Genomic DNA, 9,292 nt, shown 5'->3' with positions numbered 1-9,292 from the left:
TCTCTCTCTCTCTCTCTGTCTCTCTCTGTCTCTCTATCTCTCTCTGTCTCTCTATCTCTCTCTGTCTCTCTGTCTCTGTCTCTGTCTCTCTCTCTCTCTCTCTGTCTCTTTCGCTACCCTTACACTAATAGGTCTCCCCATTGTAATCCCCATCATTATATTCCCAACCCTATTTTTTAAAACAACAAACAAATTAATCAACAACCGAGTAACAACAGCCCAACAATGATTAATTAAGCTTATTACCAAACAAATAATATTTACACACTCACCAAAACTGTCTGCAGCACTGGCATTGAACCCACGACTTTGTACACAGTAGGCAAGCACTCTACCACTGAGCTATATCTCTTTTTATTTTGAAACAAGGTCTTACTAAGCTTTCCAGGCTGGCCTCAAACTCACTTTGTAGCCCAGGCAGGCGTTGAACTTGTGATCCTCCTGCCTCAGCCTCTTGAGCAGCTGAGATTACAGGCCTGTACCACCAGGTTTGGTTAATTAGCTCCCGCTTGAGCAATGTGTAAGGCTCAGACTTCACTGACTCTGGTTCCACTTCTAGCTGAATCTTCTACCAAAATGTCTGTATCCATCCCTACCCTCTCTAGTTTGGCTACCAGAATGACCTTTTTTTTTGGTCTTTTTGAGACATGGTCTCCCTGTAGCCCGAGCTGTCCTGGAACTCACTATGTAGACCAGGCTGGCCTTGAACTCACAGAGAGCCTCCTGCCTCTGCCTCCCAAGTGCTAGGACTACAGGCGTGCACCACCATGCCTGGCTATCAGAATGACCTTTTTAAAAGGCCTATCTGATCAGTTCCCTCTGTCTGAAGCCCTTCCTACAATCTCACGGATCTTAGAGCAGACCCCAGGCAACTGTAGGTGCTAAGGTTCTTTAGACCCTCTGGTTCCCTTTTCTTTGGCAACACATACATTGAAATTGGAATGAGGGAGATTAGCATGTCCCCTGCTGAAGGATGACACACAAATTCATGAAGCATTCTTACTTAAAAACAAGAAACAAAACAGTTTGGCTTTTACTCACTGTTTTCTAGCTCCTCTGACTCTCCCTCCCTCTTCCTAGCCTGGTTAATTCAAGTCTTTCACTCAAACATTCCATCCACAATGGTATTTTCTGTCCAGTGTTCTGGTAACATGCTTTTATAGGACCTCATACATCTCCTTCATAGCTGGACATATTTTTTAAAAAGTAGTGCTAGGAATACAGCTCACTGGTAGAACCCTTGCCTAGTATGTGTGGGCCCTAGGTCAATCTCTGTGTGGTGCTGCATGCCTGTAATCCCAGCACTCCAGAGGCTGAGGCAAGAAGATTGCTGACAGTTTTGAGGCCAACCTGGTTACACAGCAAGTCTGAGTTACTTAATGGGTATCTTTCTCCAAAACACCAAAAGAAAAAAATCCCTATTACCACAGAAAACAAACACGAAAGCTCACCATCAGTGTCATAACAGAACACCCAGTTTCCCTGCTAGAATGTCTCTCCCATCAAAACACAAGCCCTAAGCACTTGGATGCCTGTCCAAGGGTCTAATCTATCATACCAATTGTCTCTGTTTGTTCAAAATACAATGATGACTGATGTATGTTGCATGTATGTATGTAGGTTCTGTGTGTGTGTGTGTGTGTGTGTGTGTGTGTGTGTGTGTTCCTGTGTGTAGCTGCAGGTATGCTTGCCACATTCATGCAGAGGTCAGAGGACACCCTTGGGCATTTGTCCTCAGGCACCTTCCACCTCTTGTTTAAGACAGGGTCTCTGAATGGCCTGGAACTGTGCCACGAAGGCCAGACTAGATGTCCCCTGAATGTCCAGGAAGCCACCTGTCTCTACCTTCCATCTTGCCCTAGAATTACAAGCCCATAATACTGTGTGTAGCTTTTTACATGGACTTTGGTGATTTGAAACCAGGTCCTTACCCTCGAGAAGCAAGTACTTTACCAACTGAGCCATCTCCCTTCCTAATGATTGATTTTTCATGATACGAATTTTTTTTTTTTTTTATCTTTTTCGAGACAGGGTCTCCCAGTAGCCCTAGCTATCCTGAAACTTGCTATATAGACCAGGCTGTCATCAAACTCACAGAGATCCACCTGCCTCTGCCTCCCAAGTGCTGGGATTAAAGGCATACGCCACCATGCCCGGCCTGAGATAAAGCCTTTTTAAGCCAAAGCTGGCCTCCAGAGCCCTATGTAGCCAAGGGTGACTTTCAACGCATGATCTTCTGCTTCAGGTTCCACTTCTGCCACTATAGCCAATTCCTTTGGTTTAAAAACAAAACCAAAAACAAACCACAACTTTTTGAGGGATATAGTTTCACACTATAAAGTTCATCTTTGTATTTGATTAAGTAATTTTTAGCATCACCTTTTGTTGTTGGATTTTGTTGTTGTTATTTAGTTTTGGTGGTGGTGATGCTGGGGATTAAACTCAGGGTCTCATGCATGCAAGGAAAGTACTCTACCACTGAGCCACAGTTCCAACCCCACCGGGTTCAGAGTACCTTCATCACTGCAGTTAGGGCCTTCATAGCCTCTTGCATTTTATCACCTCTTACACCACATGCTGTAGAGTCTTACAACATGTGTTCTTTTGCACCTGGCTTAGCATGATTTGGGGGGGAGGTTTGTTCATGGTGGGGCTTGGCAAAATATTTTTCATTCCTATTAATGCTGAATAATATTTGGCTTATGACTATATCACTGTTTTGGGGTGCTAGGGATGGAACCCAGGGCCTGGTAGCACTTGCTAGGTGGTGAACTACACCCTTAAGCCCTGTTTTGTTTTGGCTTGTTGATCTTTTGGAGTTTCAGTCTATTTGAAAGAGCAACATTTAATCTAGTCCTAAATGCTGAATGAACAGACTGATTTGGGAATCCTGAATTTTAAAAACCAGAAGCGGGAGCCCAGCACAGGAGGAAGCCTCTGAGTTTTCATCTGCCAACAATAACTACACTAAAGAGAATTTTTTCCTTTTGCTAAAAAGATTGCAACATAGTTTACAGGCACCAAATCTGTACTTACTTTCTGAACTGCAGAGACAATAGAAAACAGTTTTCAAAGCACAGTCTGGAAGATGTGTGGGCAAAACTAAATCAAGCTATCAGCAATGTCCATCTCCAAAATGCTACAGTTTTGAAACAGGCCAAATGTGGGTCTCTGTGATCCTAAGTATTTGAATATGTGGGAAATCTTTCAAGATAAGTTTAGCTATTACCGGAAACAATTCAATATTAAAGGATCTGAGTGGCAGTTTGGACCCCTCCAGTGAAAATCAAAGAATAAATCTTTTTTTCTTTAAACTTTTTTTTTTTTTTTTTTTTCCTTTTTCAGACTGGGTCTCCCTGTAGCTCCAGCTGGCCTGGAACTCACTGTGTAGACTAGACTGGCCTTGAAGTCACAGAGATCCACCTGTCTCTGCCTCCCGAGTGCTGGGACTACAGGTGTACGCCACCATGCCTGGCTGTACCAAAGAGCAAATCTTGACAGTGGGTGAGTTGGAAAGTCTTAAATTGTTTTTATTGCAACTTTTGGCAGGTCTGTGGGGCTACTCACGGCTGGCCTATGATGTCATATTACTTCTATCCTCATTCTGTGAGAATCTAGTTGCTTTGTGTGTATGTATATGTGTGTGTAGTGCGTGTAGCTGTATGCACATGTGTGCACGTGTATATGGAGGCTAGAGAACACGGCATTGTTCCTTAGGTGCTGCCTTTGGTTTTGAGACAGAGTCACTCACTGGCCTTAGATCTCACCGAGTAGGCTAGGCTGACTGGTCAGTGAGCCCCAGACATCCACTTCCCTAGCACTGGGATTACAAATTTCTGCTACCAAGCCTGATACTTTTTTATGGATTCTGAAGATTGAACTCCAGTCTTCAGAGCACTTTACCAACTAAGCCATTTCTCCATTGGCTAGTTGTTCTTAATGAAGAGAAAGTATCTAGCTGACCTCCTCTACTATAGAATGTAATATGCTATTACAAGACCGCCTCTTACATCAAATCTGAGGGAACAGCACTTTCCAACACCAGCAGGTGCTCCTGCTCCAGCCAGCAGTTTTAACAGTTGCCCACAGGGACTGAAGAGGTCAACCTGGCTGGAAAGAAAACCAGAAAGATCTGCCTCAAACATGCTCACAGTCACTTCTTTCTGCTGGTAGTACTTTAAATTCTACTTTCTCTCCAGGCCAGCTGGGGCTACAGGGAGACCCTGTCTCAAAAAGACCAAAAATAATAAATAAATAGAAATTATATTTTCTCTACAACCATCCCCCCAAGGCATTCCTTCTCCCTTAGAGACTTGCTCATAAAATACTCTATTTTCTACCTATAATTACACATCTCTGATACATATCTTCAGCTAGCCACTCCTGGATAACAAAAATGACTTCTTCAATACCAAATAGTGGGTTCTATGGTGCCTTCTGTTCTCTATGAATTAAGACTAAAAACTGTTTATAAAGAGGAGCACGAACAGTTCTCGACAGCAGTTTCTTTCGATTTCTTCATTGCTTAGGCAGCAATGTTAGTACTCTTTATGCGGGTGAGAGGCTGTGGTTAGAGCCTTTGAGAAGGGCACATTTCCTGGTCAAGGAAGATTCTGGATGGACAGCCACATTAGAAAAGGATGTTGCTTCTCTCCATGTGAGACTTCTTGCTGGGAGAGAGGCTGTTCCCTGAGAAAGGCAGATGTTCCCCATCACAAAGGAAGCATTCCAGCTCTTCCAGTCATGAATGGAGGTCACAGGTTATAGCTTTCTTTGGCTTTGGGAATGAAAAGTCATTCTGGAGAGCCTTTTTTTGCCCATGGTGGAGAGCCAGTTGCCCTTTGTCCTCCATTGTGATAACATTGCAGTGGATTGTTTAGGACAGGGGCTCCACTACAAAGACACATCTGGGACATCTTTCCTCCATTGTGTGCACACAGAGAGTGCTCTAAATCTGTTCCCTGACTAAAGGAGATTTTCATCATGAATTCTTTTTTTAGGTCTTGGAGTCTATTTAGGGTAGTGGATCTCAGAAGGGGGGTTGGCAGTAGGTGGGGGCAGCCCAACCGTATATGGGTCAGTTTTCACATTTTTCTCGAAAATTTGTGTTTTTCAGCTGCGTATGCTTGCTCTTGCCTGTAATCCCAGCACTTGGGAGACTGAGGCGGGAGTCACCATTTTATGTTTCCACTGTGCTCTCTTGGTAATGATGATTGTCAGAATGGATAATTTTCTCTAAGCTGAGGACTGTGATAGACCCCTAAATGTACTATTTCTTTTATTTTTTTGTTTGTTTTTATTTATTTTCTTCTATCCATCCCCTATAACCCTCAAAACAATCCAGAAAGGAGACATTATTCTCATTCCCTTTTTAGCATGTGTGACTGTGCAGTGGTGGTTAGGTCACGTGCGGGAGATTCTGAAGCTAGTATATGACAGAGCCAAGTTTTGAACCAGATAGAAAGCTACTTCGTGGCCTAGTTTGTTGGCTCATGCCTATGATTCTAGCATGCCAGAGGCTTAGGCAGGTGGATTGTGGGAATTTAAGGTCAGCCTGAGCTACATAATGAGTTGCAGGCCAGTCTGGATTGCAGTGTGAGATCCTGTGTAAAATAAAAATACTTTATAATCTGTGTTTAGATAGTAATGAATGCAAATCTGTTTTTATTAGCTAAACCCGGAGCGCTCAAGAGATGAGGCAGGAATAGTTTAACCAGATAAAGTACTAGAAATCTGGGGCTAGGGGCTTAGCTCAGTGGCAAAATATATGCTTAATATGTCAAGGCTTGGATTCAATCTTTAGCACCAAAACCAACTTCCTCCCACAAAAAAAAAGAAAGAAAGAAAAAAAAAACTTTAGATAAGCAATGACTTTTTCTTACCCTTAGTATATCACAAATACCAATAAAACATACTTCATACTTATATTAAGAAATTGCTTGTTGGGCTGGGCATGGTGGCACATGCCTTTAAAATCCCAGCACTTGGGAGGCAGAGGCAGGCAGATCTCAGAGTTCAAAGCCAGCCTGGTCTACATAGTGAGTTCCAGACCGGCTGGGGCTACAGGGAGACCCTGTCTCAAAAGTATAAGGGGGGGGAGAGAGAGAGAGAGAGAGAGAGAGAGAGAGAGAGAGAGAGAGGAAGAGGAAGAGGAAGAGGAAGAGGAAGAAGAAGAAGAAGAAGAAGAAGAAGAAGAAAGAAGAAGAAGAAGAAGAAGAAGAAGAAGAAGAAGAAGAAGAAGAAGAAGAAGAAGAAGAAGAAGGGAAGGAAGGAAGGAAGGAAGGAAGGAAGGAAGGAAGGAAGGAAGGAAGGAAACAAAGGAGATAAAAATGCATTTATTTTGATCATTGTGATGTGGCATTTACTTATCTTTTTGTGGGTTTGGATTTTTTGTTCACTTCAAGGATGACAATTATCAAGAGAAAAAAATACATTTGAGTTCAAATATATGTTTAATTTTTATTTATTTATTTATTTTGGAGATAGGATATCACTGTGTAGTCCAGACTGTCCTCTAACTTGTGACCTTCTGCCTCAGTATCCCAGTACTGGAATTATAGGCATGAGCTTGCAGAGGACCCGGGTTCGATTCCTAGCAACCACATGGTGGCTACAAACCGTCCTTAACTCCAGTTCCAGGGGAATCTGAAGCCCTCTTCTGACCTCTGCAGCACTGCACGACACGGGTGCACTCACATACATGCAGACAATACACTCATACACATAAAATAAAAATAATAAAAAATATTTTTAAAAATTATTAAATGGCTTTTTTAAAAATTCTAGAATCAGATTATACTTCTGTAAAATAGAATAAGTGCAACAATTAACCAAGTAGATATTTTTACAGACAAAAAGAAGCTAAAAGGACAGCAGCAAATGACCAAAGTGCCCTTCAGTTCAGAGCTTCACTCTTAGTCGAGTGGGAGTCAGGAAGACAGAGCAATAGAAATATAAATGATGGTTAACCTCACCCCACTTTGGGTTCCTTTTTATAAGGATCAAAGGACTAGCGGATGGAAGAGCTGAGGAGGAGCCTGCTGTCCTGCCCATTGGCCTGTTAGGGATATATGGCTATCTCTCACTGTCCTGATTTCTCAAAAGCTTAGAGAATAATTTACTTTCAGTTCTATGACATGGAACTGAAGCATAAGTGACTCCATTTTGATTTTAGTCTGGTCTGTTGGGGCCCAGCAAGAAAGCCTAGTCCAAAACCATGGCCTCCGGTAATTTTTGTTTAACACAGTATTTCTGCGGAGCTTTAAATCAGACAGAGGTATAGCTTCAATATGCACTATACTGATAACTGTAAGTTATCACCTGCACCTGCAAATGCTCTGCCCCGGAAGAGGGATTTTCCCCCTTCTAGACAGGTATACGTGTAGCCCAGTCTGGCCCTGAACTTGCCATGTGGCTAAAGATGACCTTGAATTCCTGACCTTACCTCTACCTCCCAAACATTGGGATTATAGGCATGAGCCCCTCTACCCAGTTCTGATTTTGTTTTTGTTTTTATTCTATGTGGTGACAGGGACTGAACCTGGGTGCTTGCACTGGTTAGACAAGTACTTTACCACTAAGAATACCCCAATCCTTTTTTTTTTTTCATTTTGAAACAGGGTCATATTTAGTTGCCCAGTCTGACCTTGAATTTGTTCAAGCAGGACTTGAACTTTTGATTCTTTTGTCTGAGCCACTAGGTCAAACATCATCCCATTTTTTTGGGGGGGGGGGTTGTTTGTTTGTTTGTTTGTTTTTCTTTTTGAAGCAGGGTCTCCCTGTAGCCCCAGCTGTCCTGGAACTCACTATGTAGACCAGGCTGGCCTTGAACTCACAAAGATCCACCTGCCTCTGCCTCCCAAGTGCTGGGACTATAGGCATGTGCCACCACGCCCAGCAATCCCATTTTTTTTAAATGTCTAGAAAATATTCCTTTTGGGGGTCTTTATTTACTTATTTATTTATTTGTTTATTATTTAGTGGGTAATGTGGATTTGGTGGGTCTACACAGCCAGTGTGTGAGTAAGTCAAAGGACAACTTTCAGGAGTCAATTATCTTCTACCATGTGGGTCCTGGGGATCTACCTCAGGTCAACAGGCTTGGCAGCGAGTCCCTTTATCTCCTGAGCCATCTCCCCAGCCCCCAATGAAATATTTTTGTACTTTTATAAGCTTTATTACTTGGAAAGATCCTTCTATTCTCAAAAGCTGGCCATGGTGAAACACACTGGGAATCTCCAGTACTTGGGAGGCAGAAGCAGGAGAATCTCTGCAAGTTCAAGGCCAACCTGGGTTACATAGCAAGACCTTGAATTAAAAAAAGATGAATAAAAGCTTAAAAAAGAAAATAGAAAACAAAGCAAAAATCGTCTCTCTGAGAGATTACCTCCTAAAATAGAGGACATTGACCAGGATATTCCCAGAAAAAGTCTGAAACATTCACAGACATTTCCTGAATACATCAATGTGTTTCCCTCAGTGGGCGTGTCTAATGACAATAAGGTTCTAGAAGGTGTCTCTTATTGTTATCTGGAGCTCTTGTGTACCCAGTACAGTTATGCCTGTTTTTTTTTAACAATGATCTGGTCCCATTCAGCTAGTTTTGAAACAAGGTCCTCCTGTGTTAGAGCCAGAGCCTATGATTTCCAGCAGAACTTTTTTGAGTTATAAACCGGGGGAACTTGGTTATCATTCCAATTGAAACCAGCCCTGTTTTGAAATTTGGCTGTCAATGTTCATTTCTCCTGGTTTCTTGAATTGTCAGATAAACAGCTTTGTTTTGGGTTGGTGGCTTGGAACTTTAGCATTCCATCATTATTTTTAAGACCCTAATGCATAGCAGTGGTCTCCAATGATACTGACTTAACAATTGTCACACAGCTAAGGCATCTCAGAGTCCAGCTATAACCCAGACAGCCCTTGCTGTCTGTGACTATGTCCTGTGTGCAGACGTGGTTAGGAGGTCACCCTTGCCCTTGCCCTGGATCAGTTTTATTTGGATAAAGAAATAAAATGGGGGGGGTGAGAGAGAGAGAGAGAGAGAGAGAGAGAGAGAGGGAGAGAGAGAGAGACAGAGACAGAGACAGAGACAAAGAGAGACAGAGAGAATTTTGGCTCACAGTTCTGGAGTTCAACCCAAGATCAACTGGTCCCATTGTCTTAGAGCCTGTTATGAGGCCATGCATCATGGCCAGCACACATACTGAAGGAAGCCACTTACCTCCTGACAGCTGTGAAGCAAAGAAAAGGAGGAAGGGCTGGGGTCCCACTGTCTACATTCACACATACACAC

General features: G+C 42.7%; 1 protein-coding gene and 1 pseudogene across 1 annotated transcript in view; both read left to right on the top strand.

Annotated features, from left to right (window-relative positions):
• The window catches only part of LOC103751248 (A-kinase anchor protein 2), a 389,311-nt gene that overhangs the window by 227,540 nt on the left and 152,479 nt on the right, over positions 1–9,292 (top strand).
• Positions 909–1,008, top strand: LOC115067880 (annotated as a pseudogene).

Source organism: Nannospalax galili, unplaced genomic scaffold (assembly GCF_000622305.1).
Source record: "Nannospalax galili isolate Female #2095 unplaced genomic scaffold, S.galili_v1.0 scaffold666, whole genome shotgun sequence".
Lineage (NCBI taxonomy): Eukaryota > Metazoa > Chordata > Mammalia > Rodentia > Spalacidae > Nannospalax > Nannospalax galili.
The sequence above is the reverse complement of the archived record's forward strand: the minus strand, read 5'-3'. Positions and strand labels throughout refer to the sequence as shown.